At 42.5% G+C, this 15,069-nt stretch overlaps 1 protein-coding gene across 3 annotated transcripts in view; it reads right to left on the reverse strand.

Moving 5' to 3' along the window:
• LOC126473251 (histone demethylase UTY-like) overlaps positions 1–15,069 on the reverse strand; it is a 207,174-nt gene that overhangs the window by 145,945 nt on the left and 46,160 nt on the right. The gene's annotated exons all lie outside the window — the stretch shown is intronic.

Here is a 15,069-nt window from a genome sequence, read left to right on the forward strand (position 1 = left end):
ACTGCGCAAGATGGAGGTTAATACTGAGTACTTATATTTTCAAGGAAAAAATACTAACACATGTTTAACTGAATTTTTGCGCGCGCTCACTCTGGAAAGTACGAAATAGTGATCAGCACACTATGAAATTAAAATATATGGTGAGTATTAATTTTTTTTGAAACAACGATCTAGGATTCGGGGATAGTCTTAAAAAAATTCTTCAAAGCATGATTTTTTTTTTTTTTTGCACGAATAACTTCTACACGGTTATTTACTATATCAAAATTCCTTACACATAGTTTTCATTACTTTACTCCACTGCAAAACTCTGCACAATCGTATAATCTATTGCTGTACATTGTTGCAGTAATACGTTCGCAGAACATTTATGTAGGGAATTTAATATAGGAAATATCTTTGCCGGAGTTTTTCGTGTAGCAAATATAACATTCATGTTTATCTCGTCACGCTACCTTCCAGAAGCTGAGCCATCAAACATTATGAAGGCGCGGGCCATTTAAAATCAGTTTTCAGAGCGAACGCACGCCGATTCCCCGTTCTCTGTCTGTCACAGCTGGCATCAAAAATGGTTCAAATGGCTCTGAGCACTATGGGACTTAACATCTGAGGTCATCAGTCCCCAACTTAGAACTACTTAAACCTAACTAACCTAAGGACATCACACACTTCCATGCCCGAGGCAGGATTCGAACCTGCGACCTTAGCGGTTGCGCGGTTGCAGACTGAAGCGCTTAGAACCGCTCGGCCACACCGGCCTGCCCAGCTGGCATCCTCCGTGTTTGTACGCTTCACTTGAAAACTCAATTACTAATACTAAAAATACATATACTAGCATTTTTTGTTGAAAATGTAAGTATTCAATATTAACCTCCGTCAAGCGTATCCCTGTAAAACGTTAACCGCGTCCATTAGATTTTTTAAAATACAGTTATCTTAGTTCCAGAAGGTAGCCATTCCTCTTTCCAAATTATGTTCGTAAAACAAAATGTGAGACAGTTGGTTAAAAAACACTGCAACAAAAGTGCAAGTTTTTCATAGTCATTTACAGTTCTTACAACTTATATAATCATAAAAATTATTTAACAGCATGCTAGCACAACTCTTTGCGAAAGAGGTATACATTAAAACCGCTGCGCTAGGGCCATCCGCTGAAAAGATCAAGCCAATTATCGACAAGAGCTTATAAAGAAATCAATATACCTAAAAAAATAACATTTTTTAATTTTTCAAACGAGTACTTTTTTCACTTACCGTGGGCTATAATTTACAGTAAGTAGCAAGTATGGGAACCCGAACTTTAACGAGATTTTTAACGTGAATGATAACAGATTTTTAACGGTTTTTCGATACGTCGCGAAACGTAACAAATCAACCAATAATTCTAATTCAGCAATCGATAAATTTTTTAAAGTCCTAAACTTCTACATTTAACACTGTTTGATTGGAGTTGCAGTTTTTTTGCTTATTTAAGAAAAACTGTGTATTTGCCACTTTGCGTATTTTTTGGCCATGTTAGGTATGCTGGATCAAGTTTCATGAAATAGAAACTATGAAGTTTAATTTCCTAAACGCTCATACTTTTTTGTTTTTAGATACTAATTTTTGCAATCATTTCTCCATAAAGTTTGAATTGTCATCAACAAGAGAGCACGTAACAATCAGCACACGTCACACTATCAGTTCAGAATAATGTCAATAAATAAAAAAAAATAGTAAGCGATCTAGACGGTTTTATTCACGAAATATTCACAATCATTGGAGACCCATACAAGAAATTCACTTCCAGTATCAATAAGAGAACGCAGCAAGTTATTTCGACGGAGAGCCATCACAAATGTAGAAGTAACTTCGGGTGTACCCCAAGAAACTTAACTGGGCCCCTGTACCGTTCGTGTTGTTTATTAACGACCTTGCGGACAACACTAACAGCAACCTCAGATTTTTTGCAGATGGTGCAGTTATCTATAGCGAAGTACAATGAATGAAATCCGTCGTTCATTCCTGTCATCTATGGCCCATTGGCTACAGATGCCTCGGTGCTGGTTTTGGACAGCGCCATTTTGCCGTCTTCTATATACTTAACCTCGGCGACACGCGAACAGTCTACAGACTTCGCGTTTCGATAATGCTTACACTCTTGGCCCGAAAGCCAATGAACTTGCCCTTTTGGATGTCAGATAAATCTCACCGTTTCCGCATTTCGACAACGACTGCACTGTTTTTCACTGACTCGACAACAGGACCTTGTCTAGAATGGCGATGCAGGATTCCTGCATCCGCTCTCTTACGCTCATTTCCTGAAAACAGAACTACTTTTGACCCTTTTTGCTAGAAAGTCTCATCTGCAGTAAAAAAATAATGACAGCATACTTGGAAAGTTTGGGTTTGACAATGAGAGAGAGTGCTTACAAGATACTTGTGTTGCACATATTGACAAAATGCTTAAACACACATAATATCGGGTTGGATCTTAAAAAAATCTGCATCAATATTTATTCATATCTTGATATCAATGTAATGCAAGAATAGGCAAGTTGCTTACAAGAAGCGGCTTTAAATGATGACAGTAGGAACACATTACAACCTCCCCCCCCCCCCCCCCTCGCCATGTATTGTTATCAAATGCAGGGCCGGTTTAAGGCGCCAAGGTGCCGCCGCTGTAAAGACTTCAATATACAAAGTATCACAATTAATAGCGGCCGCCTGAGGCTCCTTGTTTAGGAAAGCGTCAGGGACGCCAAAGTGAAAGCTTTGTATCACACTTAGTAACGAAAATAGACACGGGTGAATATGTACGAAGGATAAAGGACTCCCTCCTCATCCCTCGTACACATCGCTCATGCGGAGAAATGTTCTCGAATCGGCCCTGCTTACAGGAATCGTGAGGACAAGATTTCATTACTTACAGCGCGCACAAAGGCATCTATGAATGAAACGGGTAAAGACCTTAATAACTGGTACAATGAAATGTAACCTCCGCCATGCACTACATAGTGGTTTGCAGAGTATGGATCTGGATGTATTTCATATGAGAAGTGAAAGTAGAGCGGAACTTCGCTCTGCTTCATGCTTTCACTGGAAACGCTGCTGCAGAGAATAGCTTATTAGCTGTCATTGCGGGGCAATTTATTTAGAGGTAAATAATATGTGACATTTTTTTCACGACTTGTTCACTCCACAATAATTTTTATAACGCCTCCTTTTCGTGCAAAAATTATCGTATGAAGAATGCAACAAGAAATGCTAACATCTAAAACAACCACATCTAATAATAAAATATGGTGTTTCTAGAATAGGCTAGTAGCGCTCCGCAGCAGAGAAAAGGAGGAGACTGAAAGGAGTAAGTCCGCAGAGTGAACAATGATGCGCTGTCACGGTTTTGTGTAGTTACCTGGAGGTTGACGGTGGTTGAAATCGGATAGCCCCATAATGTATTTAAAAGGAGTTATCCCACACCCATGACAATGTCTTCTTACACACTTCGATTCGTAACATTTTAATGAATCGACTGAACTACTTTCGCTGTGCGGACTGCGCGTTTTTGGAATCTCCCGCAGAGTGTTTTTTGCAAACGGTTTCGTGACAGCTGAGTAGGCGTACAACCATGGTTCTCACATTGAATTTGGAACGTTTTCAAGAAAGGAACTGACGCTCTTATATATTAGTCGCGCAAATGTCATAACGAATACAGAATTTACTTCTGATCAATTAAATAAACATTCAGTAGCAGTCTTTAGAAGCTGCTCCGACCGCAGTTGATTTTCCAGATAACCTGCGAAAATGAAATGTATAGTTTTTCTTTCAGGATTGTCACAGTTTTGCACAAATCTTTGAATCATCAATACTCTTCCGGTACACATCACAACACTCTTCACGCTTTGGATTAAATCATAATAAATGATACACGGAACGAAGATTTAAATATTTTATCTGCTCTCAGAGTTACGGACAACGTTCTTGACGACTAAGCTACACAAGAACCACTAATGACCCGGTCTTACGATTTCTGTGAAGTTTGGAAAGTAGGAAGGAAGGAAGATTAGGCTCTAACGTCCCGTCGACATTCAGGTCATTAAAGACAGAGCAAAATCTCTTACTGTTTCAAGGATGGGGATGTAAATCGGTTGTGCCTTTTTAAAGCAACTAGGAGCGATTTAGGGAAATCAAGGAAAGCGTAAAACTGGATGGCCAGACGTGGATTTGGACTGTGGAAAGTAGGAAAGAATACTGGTAGAAATAAAAGCTATGAGGGCGGGTAGTGAGTTGTGCCCGGACAGTTCATCCGGTAAAAGCATTGTCAGCGAAAGGCAAGGTTTTTGGTTCGAGACCTTCTCAGGGACATAGTTTAAGTCTGTCGGCAAGTTTCAAGTTGCCTGCTATTTTTTTAAAGGAATTCGAAATGGTTGCTACTTGTAGCACGCTGTAACACCTCTCTTTTCCAAAGTAAAACAAACTGTTTTGCTCGATTATTGTACGTATAAATTGTATTGTGTCCTGTTGCTTCCAGTAGCACTGAAAGAGGTGGGGATATCAGCTGCTAAACTTTTCACTGGGAAAAAATATACAGTTATTCCATTTTTTAGTTTTTATGTCCAGTCAGATCATTTATTGTTTTCACTAACTGAGTTCGACTTCAAAGTCAAAAGGCTTTATTCTTAGGCGCACAATGGAGGAAACACAGTAGTATACATCGGCAAGCGTATCATGTAACTTAAATCTGAAGCATGTTATCGCGTGTTTCTCATCACAGTTTAAATTTTATGACCATATTATTTTAAGTATTCTGTAGAATATTATTCTGCAAACTTTTAAATTACAATTTAGATCTGTGGACCAAACGTGGCTAATTTTCATAAGTGACATGTTAAGGTGTTTAACTATGGACTCATGACTGTAATCCATCAGACGTCAGGATTCTCTAAAAGTCTGACCTCTTGGAAGTAATAGAAGGTACTCCTTCAGAGAGGATTACGGCAGAAAAAGAACCTAAAAGCAACGAACCTCGACTTTCCTTGTTCCACTGAAATGAGTTACAACAAAAATTTGGTGAAGCTGCGAAGCGGTTTTTATTTTGACCAAAAAAAAAAAAATGAAGCACCAGGAAGGGGAAGAGCAATCGAAATGAAACTTTACTATTTGAGGTAGTATGTGATGTTACGTCAGCGATCACATTAGCGTGTCAAATTTATAATGAACTTGGCAGTTTGAGACCACTTATCAGCATGATCCTGTTACCGTCCCCCCCCCCCCCCCTCTGACATCACCTGGATGCATGCACTCATTCGGTTGAGAAGGGACACACAAAGCCGTTGTATCCTCTACTGAGGCAAACTGGTCCCACACACGTTGTATGTGGAATAGATGTGGGGATCTTATTGGGCACGGGAATACCTCAAAATCACGCCAACAGTTTATCAGGTTACGTGTCACGTGTGGACGTGCGCTGTCTTGCTGGAAAATGGCACCACGGTACTGTTGTATGAGAGAGAACACGCGAGGACACAGAATGTCCGTGACGTACCGTTGTGCCGTGACAGTTCCCTCAGCCTCTGGCGGCCGTTGCCAGAAGTCATACCCGATGCGCTCCCCACACCATGTCACTAGCTGTTCCGATAGAGATCCACAGTGACGCCCCTTTCAAACTCTGGTGGCCGTTCTATCTGTCAACTGAAACGTTATTTTCGAAATGGGCAAAAAAAAAAAATATTATCATAGGGAAGGAAAGACACAGTCATCTGACTGCAATACGGTTGACTTTTAATTTCAACGACATTTAGTGGAAAAAAGGAAAGGATATTAAAGTGATTTACGGAAAAAATTAAATTTGGATAACCGCAACGGATCTGACCCCCTGCCCTCGTGAACACGTGTCAAATGTCTTAATGACTGCGCCACTTCGTTCAGTATCGATCAAAGCAGGAGAGGATTTAATTTCGTTTGATAATTGCATCGCGTCAGCTCAAGGCAGCAGGAATAGCCAGGGGCGTGTCAGCAGCTCGCAAATGGAACACGCTCCCACGGAGCGCGACACCCGGTCTGGCCCCGTTGTTCCTCTTACTCGTGTATCTCTGTCGAGATCATGTTTCCATACGTGCGATGTATTCTCACGACCGCCGAACGGAGACAGGGTACACAACATCAATGCTCCTTCTCTTGACAAATGAAAAATGTTAGCATCTAATCAATGTTATTTTATTGAATAACGGCTGTCGTTCTCTTTCAGTTAATCTTCGAAAACTGTTACTAACTCAATGTATGGTCTTCTCGCTGTGTGTCTTCATATACTTGCGCAGTGGTTTTTCTAGCAGTACGTCGGTTAGCACAATTACTATCATTTGTATACGCGTTATTGTTGTTGTTGTGGTCTTCAGTCCTGAGACTGGTTTGATGCAGCTCTCCATGCTACTCTATCCTGTGCAAGCTCCTTCATCTCCCAGTACCTACTGCAACCTACATCCTTCTGAATCTGCTTAGTGTATTCATCTCTTGGTCTCCCTCTACGATTTTTACCCTCCACGCTGCCCTCCAATGCTAAATTTGTGATCCCTTGATGCCTCAAAACATGTCCTACCAACCGATCCCTTCTTCTAGTCAAGTTCTGCCACAAACTTCTCCCCAATTCTATTCAATACCTCCTCATTATGCTGTTTGTAGTAGCTAACCCGCATTCCTATTTTTTTATTCATTATTAAACCTACTCCTGCATTACCCCTATTTGATTTTGTATTTATAACCCTGTAATCACCAGACCAAAAGTCTTGTTCCTCCTGCCACCGAACTTGACTAATTCCCACTATATCTAACTTTAACCTATCCATTTCCCTTTTTAGATTTTCTAACCTACCTGCCCGATTAAGTGATCTGACATTCCACGCTCCGATCCGTAGAACGCCAGTTTTCTTTCTCCTGATAACGACGTCCTCTTGAGTAGTCCCCGCCGGAGATCCGAATGGGGGACTATTTTACCTCCGGAATATTTTACCCAAGAGGACGCCATCATCATTTAACCATACAGTAAAGCTGCATGCCCTCGGGAAAAATTACGGCTGTAGTTTCCCCTTGCTTTCAGCCGTTCGCAGTACCAGAACAGCAAGGCCGTTTTGGTTATTGTTACAAGGCCAGATCAGTCAATCATCCAGACTGTTGCCCCTGCAACTACTGAAAAGGCTGCTGCCCCTCTTCAGGAACCACATGTTTGTCTGGCCTCTCAACAGATACCCCTCCGTTGTGGTTGCACCTACGGTACGGCCATCTGTATCACTGAGGCACGCAAGCCTCCCCACCAACGGCAAGGTCCATGGTTCATGAGGGAGATACGCGTTATTAAGTGTGTATTATCATTTACAGACGTTTTGCATATTATATTCGACGCCCTCCTCATGTGTTAATTGCACAAAAGCATTTATATGTACAACATTTCGTACTAGTGAACAATAACAGAACGTAACGCATCTCCATAAAGACTTTCAAAAGAAGCTGTCACTTGGTTAACTCCAGACACAAACGATCAGCTAAAAAGTAATGTTCAAGCAAACGTCGAACTAGCAGATATTTTGTCTTCAGTGAAAATAATGACATAATGCGATAAACTAAGACTCATTTCCAGATGTGATTTGTGCATGTGTAAGGGTGCTCCGCAATTTTCTTTGCACTATTGCAGGAAAATCCTCCTCGTGCGGTACACAACTGCGAGCAAATTACACAACAGTTTCACTGCTTGTTGCCTCTTCTGTACTAGAAACAGGTTTACGGTTTGGCAGGACTCAAATTGGAATCAGCAAAGGAGCTGGAAACGACCGTTATTCTACGAGTTTAACATAAACTTGCAACAACTGCAGCCTTGTCAAAATGGTTCAAATGGCTCTGAGCACTATGGGACTTAACTGCTGTGGTCATCAGTCTCCTAGAACTTAGAACTACATAAACCTAACCGACCTAAGGACATCACACACATCCATGCCCGAGGCAGGATTCGAACCTGCGACCGTAGCGGTGCCGCGGTTCCAGACAGTAGCGCCTAGAACCGCACGGCCACTACGGCCGGCAGCGTTGTCACCTACATGAAAACTGAGTGGGAAACCGTTTAATCTCCACTGAATCATTCTGAATAACGTAGCGAACGTATTTCCGAGTTGTCTTTCTTCTTACTAATCAATAATAATTAAGATTTCATAGATTTCTGCACTTCATTTCTAAACACTGCTTTTATAATGCACGAAAGCGAAATAACTGACACAACATAACAGATTACCTACTCCGTTTATCCATGTGATGGTTACCAAGTAACACATGATATAATTCTTAGTGTAGTCAAATTGTTAGTTTATCAATATTGGGAAGCAGCCAGGCTTTAATCTTGACTCCCGTACTATGCTGTTGTGTGCAACAGACACCATTTTCCTTTTTAAATGAAGTCTGCCGTTTCACGTCACGGTGTAATTTCGCATTGTTTACGGCAACTCCTTGTACCGTGTAAAAACCAGTGGTCGTAAACCCGGCGCAAGTACGAGGGTAAGTCAATTATTATCCGCAATTTACTTATATTTTTGTTTATTTTGGTAGTACTGTCGTTTTACGGTGATGACGCATGCTTTGTTTATTTGTTGTTATACCTTAGCACTTTTCAAGCTGCTAGGTTAGTTTCGCTATCGCTGCCGTGCTGTTAATCCGCTGTCTATTAGCACCAAAGAAGAGCAACGTTCAGTGGTCCGTTTTTTGTGGTCGGAAGGCGTATCAGGGGCCGAAAGTCATCGAAGATTTTCGGTACAGTACGAGAATAGTGTTTTGCCCCAACGGAGTGTCTATGAATGGATTGAAAAATTTCAAAATGGTCGCACAAGTGTTACGCACGATGAAGGAGCTAGACGATCGTTTACCGCCACAATTGAAGAAACCATTGAGTGTTCACGTGAAATGATTCTCTTAGACGGACGATTAACTACTGACGAAGTGGAACATCGTCTGCAAATTAGCTACGGTTCTGCCTACGAAATCATCCACAACAGACTTGGGTTTCATAAAGTTTGTGCAAGATGGGTCCCAAAACAACTCACACAGTTGGTTCAAAATGGTTCAAATGGCTCTGAGCACTATGCGACTTAACTTCTGAGGTCATCAGCCGCCTAGAACTTAGAACTAATTAAACCTAACTAACCTAAGGACATCACACACATCCATTCCCGAGGCACGATTCGAACCTGCGAGCGTAGCGGTTGCTGAGTTCCAGACTGCAGCGCCTAGAACCGCACGACCACTCCGGCCGGCCAACTCACGCAGTTGCATAACCAAACGCGCATGGACATCTGCAAACAACATTTGGATCGCTATGGTAACGAAGGGGACAACTTCTTAGAGAGGATTATTACTGGTGACGAAACATGGATCCTCATTACGAGCCGGAGAGTAAATGGCAGAGTATTGAATGGAAACATCCAAATTCGCCGTTCAAGAGAAAGTTCAAGATCCAACCGTCCGCAGGAAAACTGATGCTTACGGATTTTTGTGACGTACAAGGTCCAGTAGTGCAATATTATGGGGAAAGGGGCACAACAATAAACAGCGTACGTTACAGTGAGATGTTTACTGTCAAGCTAAGGCCTGTAATTCGAAGCAAACGCCGAGGATTGCTGTCAAAGTGTGTTGTGTTGTTGTATGACAATGCCCGTCCGCATACCGCTGCCCACACTGGTGAAACTCTCCGGAAACTCAAATTTGAAGTACTGGATCATACACCGTAATGTCCCGATCTTGCCCGCTTCCGACTATCACTTGTTTGGTCCACTCAAAGAGGCATTAAGGGGCCGTCGATTTACCTCGGACGAAGCAGTGAAAGAAGCGGGGCAATTCCTGGCTCGCAGCTCAACCGAGAACCTTCTCTTATGAGTGCTCAGGAAGTTTGTACAACGACGGACCAAGTGAGTTGAAACGCAAGGAGACTATGTCGAAAAATGATGTTCTTGTAAGTTTCCAATTTGATTACAATAAAATTTTATAATTACTTTGCGGATAATAATTGACTTACCCTCGTAAATATCCAAAAAACTAAGCTTGCATTTACAGATATACTTTTTAGTGCAATATCAGAATTGTTCAAAATTTCAAACTGGAAGTGAGCTAATTTGGAACTAACAAATAAGTGTATGTAAAGAACAAGAACACACGTTCTTCCTGATGTCAGCGGTTTGAATGTAATGCTAAAATCGTGAGCAACGAGTCATCATAACAGGGATAAATAATTATAAGGATAGTAGGATAAACTGCGTATTGACATAAGGGATAAAATAAACGAATCATACATAATAGGAGACCATCACATAAAGGCCGAAACGTGTGAGACTCCTTTTAGTCGCCCCTTACGATAGCAAGAGTACCTCGGGCCTATTCTCACCCCGGACCCGCAGGGGGATATTCGCAATTGCGAATGCATTTTGTGTATCTCATTCTGGCTTTACTGTTGACGCGTGCGATCACAAATAAGTGTGCTACATAAAATAAATTTTCTCAACATTGGTGATACACAGATAACTCCTCATAAGTCTAAACAAATACTCAACATGTTAGCTAAATTTATACGCAGCCATATACGACGTAGTATGCACCAAGCGCAAAATCATAGTGACCCCTAGTTTTCATTCCAAACTTTTCGAATTTGGTGTAGTGTGTTACTGAAACGCAAAATATCGCAATAACTATGACCATTAACGAAATGATGGGCACTTTACCATGAAGCTGACCTACAAAGCTGTAAGAACTCATAAATGGATTTTTTGTCGAATAGTTTTTATAAACTCCTTTGAAAAAGACTGCAGGGCGTGCACTTCGATTCTGTGAGAGCAGCGCGTCGATCAACCGGCGTGCCGAAACCTGGCAAGAAATGTCTCGCACATTCCGACTCGCCGGGACGCCCCGGGGTTCAGACTGACTCGCGCTTGTACCCGCTACGCAGGTAACCCGGTTTCTTTCACTGCGCTATCTATATACGGTGTCGCGGCGACTAACCCTCCCGTGACAAAGCACGCCGTTTTTTGTTTGCTATTCTCCATATTTTCTATTAATCCAACGCAGAAGGGTGCCAGACTGGTGAGCAACACTCAAGAATCGGTTGAGTAAGAGTTTCTAAGCCACACTGTCCCTATAAATCTTAGCCGGGCATCTGCTTTTCCTGTTTGTTTTAGGTGGTCATTCCACTTTAAATCACTCCGGACAGATACTGCAGTTAATTTTTCCAGTATTTGTAAGCAGATGAGTAATCGTACAGGACTGGATCTCCTCGCCTATTAAGGCGCAATACTTTACATTTATTTACATTCAAGGTCAACTGCCAGGTCCTATACCAGTCCTTGTGCCTCTTGAGGTTTTTCTCTCTTGAGTGTCAGTGACTGAAGTTGGATGAGCATCTGGGTCATTATTTGCTCTTGTGCTATTCGTCTTTAGATTCCCCCCCCCCCCCCCCCCTTTCTCTCTCTCTCTCTCTCTCTCTCTCTCTCTCTCTCTGTGTGTGTGTGTGTGTGTGTGTGTGTGTGTGTGTGTGTGTGTGTGTGTGTGTATGTGTGTGTGTGTGTGCGTGTGTGTGATGACGCTTGGCACTAGACGATAAGAAGGATCCCCTCCACTTCCGCTTGCACGGAATAGTGGTAGAGAACGAACAGAAAACCAGCCAAGTTCGCATGGGAAGCACAAACAAGAGGTGCAGGCAGAACAATGGGCCTGGTGTGCCGTGTGCCGGGGGCCGACTCTTCCTTCCCGATGGACCGCTGCCAGGCGCCCAGGCGGCGGCACGTGGCTCTCGCGACGCCACGGAATGCGCCTCAGCGTCGCCTTCCGCAGCTAATAACGCGTCCCTGTGCACCGATGTTTACCGCGCCGCCGGGAGCAGGCGCACGCACGCACTGAACAGGCTGCTCGAAAAGTCTCATTACGCTCCACCTCTTCGTGTACTATATGCTTTTTCTGGCTGCAGGTGATACTCGTTCGTGAAGAGCGAAAATGGACGCTGAAACTCGCTACGCTACGGAAATGGCGACGGACAATGGCGAGAAAAGCATTTCTGAAAAAGAGACATTTCTTAACATCGAATGTATTAGGTTGGTGCATAAGTTCGTAGCGTTTTTGTTTTGGATGTTGGTATTCCGGTTGCTATGGGTTTATTTATCGATTGTCACTTTCTTTGTTTGAGCTCACAGTTGCTACTTGAGTTTACATTTTGTCATTGGGAGATAGTGAGTGGAGCCTTGGACGCTAGAAAGTGGATCATCGAGTGGAGAAATCGGAATATTTCCGACATTTTCTTCTGTTTGAGTTCAGGAGAGGGGTGACACAGCGGAGGCAGCCAGAAACATTTGTGCCGTGTATGCCGTGTATCATTTTGACATTAGTGATCCTCCACACCCAGGAAGATTTTCGGGATTTCATGGAGACCGTTTAAACGCATTAATCTACAATGATCAGCGTCAGTGTACTCGATACCTGGCAAATGTGATTAAGTGTGATTTTCCCACCCTCGTGCGACATTTGCATGCAGTGGGGAAGGTTCAAAAGTCGGATATATGGGTACCGAATGCTGTAGGCCAAAATCACAAGCATCAGTGGGTGGCCATGTGTGCATCTTGTCATCAACTGGCTCGTGAACAACACCGCCAATTCCTATCTTGTAGCGTTACTGGTGGCGAGAAATGATGTCTTTAGGCTAACATAACGAAAAGAATGGTCGAGCCAAAACAAAGCATCGACTCCCCGTACGGAGACCCGTGCCCATCCACAAAAGATGTTGTGCATCTGGTGGAACAGCCAGGGTGTGGTATACTACGAATTGCTTCCCCGAGGTCTAACTATGACTGGTGATATTTATTGTCAACAACTGAGACGGCTTGCAGGCGCAATCCAACAACAACGACAACAACAACAACAACAACAACAACCAGGAAGACTACTCCACGATCAGGCCCCCCATCCCCCCCCCCCCCCCCATTTTGCTAGATTGGCAAAGAACGCTGTACAGAAGTTGGACTGGGAAGTCTCCGCACCCCATCTTATTCATCTGGTCTTGCGCCCTGAAATTTTCAACTTTTCCGCTTTCTATCGAACATGCTTCAAGAAACTTCCTTTCCGGATGAAAATGTACTTTGAACATGGCTCGACAAGTTCTTCGCCTTAAAAACGCGTGATTTCTAGAGCCGCGGAATGGAAAAGTTACCCTAGAGTTGGCAGACTCTTGTAAATAGTGAAGAAGAATATATTATTGATGACTAAAGCCTCTGTTATGTGTATCTGTCGTATTTATTAAACATATGGGAAACGCTACGAAATTATGCACAAACTCAATAAATTTAAATTTTAGGGAAGCCTTTTCTGGAGCATAGCCTTGTACGAAAGCGAAATTTAGAAGATAAACAGATCAGGCAAGAAGAGGATAGAAGTAATGAGATTCTACACAAGAATGCTCAAGATAGCATGGGTGTATCGAACAATAAATGTGGAGGTATTGAATCGAATTGGAGAGAAAACAAACTTTATGGCACTATTTGGCTAAAAGATGGATCCGTCGATACGATACATGCGGAGGCATGAGGGCACCGCCGATCTGACAACTGAGGATGTGTGTGTTGGGGAGGATAAGGGTGGAGGGGGGAGGAGGCGGGTCGGAAACATTTTAGAGAGAGAACACGACTGGAAAAAATGTAAGAATGTTGAGGTGGCTGAAGGTTGCCGTAGTTATGAGAAGAAAAATAGGCTTGCGCAGGGCAGCCTAGCATGCAGAGCTGTGTCAAAACAGACTCCGGACTGAAGACCAGAACAACACACTCTGGAGTACCGATCGTGGCGTCCATGAACGGACACGCACTCACAGGGGCACATTAAGATGTGTTCAACATGATTTCTTAACAGCTGTACCAAGGAAACTAACAATACCACTTTCGAAGAAGCAGCTTTTGAAACAGGAAACATCAAAGGAAGACCGCTCTCTGGAAGGCACTACATGAGCAGGTGCGTGTGCGGACAGGGAAGGGTTGCATTTATTCAAAAATTTCATAATTATTTCTAAAATCAATACATTATTTTAAAAAAGGAAAATTATTGTAATTGGGAAGTTAGCTCTTTAACTAGTGTAACAAATCCATTTGGTAGTTTGCATGCAACCTGCATGCTGAGTAAATTTATTTCTTCCACTTTATCACATTCACAGTAAAGATTTTTCCCCATCTATATTCGGTGAATATTGCTGGAGAATGATCTCTGGCTAAATCTCCTGCGAATTGCAGAAGTTATTCGCCTTATCTGTGTGGATGACTGGGGTCTGCATATCACGATGCAACTCCAATGGAATGTTCGTTGAAAAGTAACTATGAAAGCAGACACAAAATCCAAGTGTCCGCCTGTCTACATTTGCTGGAAAACGTAAAAAACCTTCTTAATCGTTTGCTAATGAGTTGAGAGGTCAGAAGTTGGACAATCGGCATGACGCCTGAGCTCATTTACTGAAAATCTTCGGCAGAATTCCCAAGTATGGAAATGTGGTGTTCTAAAACGAATGTGCAAAGCAAAAGACAGAAATGCGTATTTTTCTTTTAAGGAGAATCTACGTTTCTTTGAACGATTAGAAATGAAACCACTTCCTTTGATAACATGTGCAGCAATGTCTGTCAAACAATTTATCAGTCCTCGTCTTTTGAAATGTCTGCCAACGAATTTATTGATTCACATTTTTATTTAAAGTAGCTGAAAGACGTCTCCGATTCGATGAATTAGGTAACTAATTTCATCATGCTAGGTAAATAGTTTGTACTGCAACTGCAAATATTTGGGGTTCCTTCGTCGAATGTGGTTGCACCAAAATGGGACGCCACCTCATTTCACAATATACAGATGGAAATATCTTACTGAGGGGTTCAGGAACAGATGGATTGGGGGAGGATTGTCAACGTAAGGTAGATCTCCTGCGTGGCGTCCTGTAAGTGCCAATCGGACATCCTGTCATAATATTGTAACGTATCAAAAAGAAAGTCGCCCACAATCGTTATCAGATAACTGAGAAACTAGAAAACGCTGTCTGGAATGTATTTTCTTTCA

The sequence above is a fragment of the Schistocerca serialis genome, chromosome 1 (assembly GCF_023864345.2).
Source record: "Schistocerca serialis cubense isolate TAMUIC-IGC-003099 chromosome 1, iqSchSeri2.2, whole genome shotgun sequence".
Lineage (NCBI taxonomy): Eukaryota > Metazoa > Arthropoda > Insecta > Orthoptera > Acrididae > Schistocerca > Schistocerca serialis.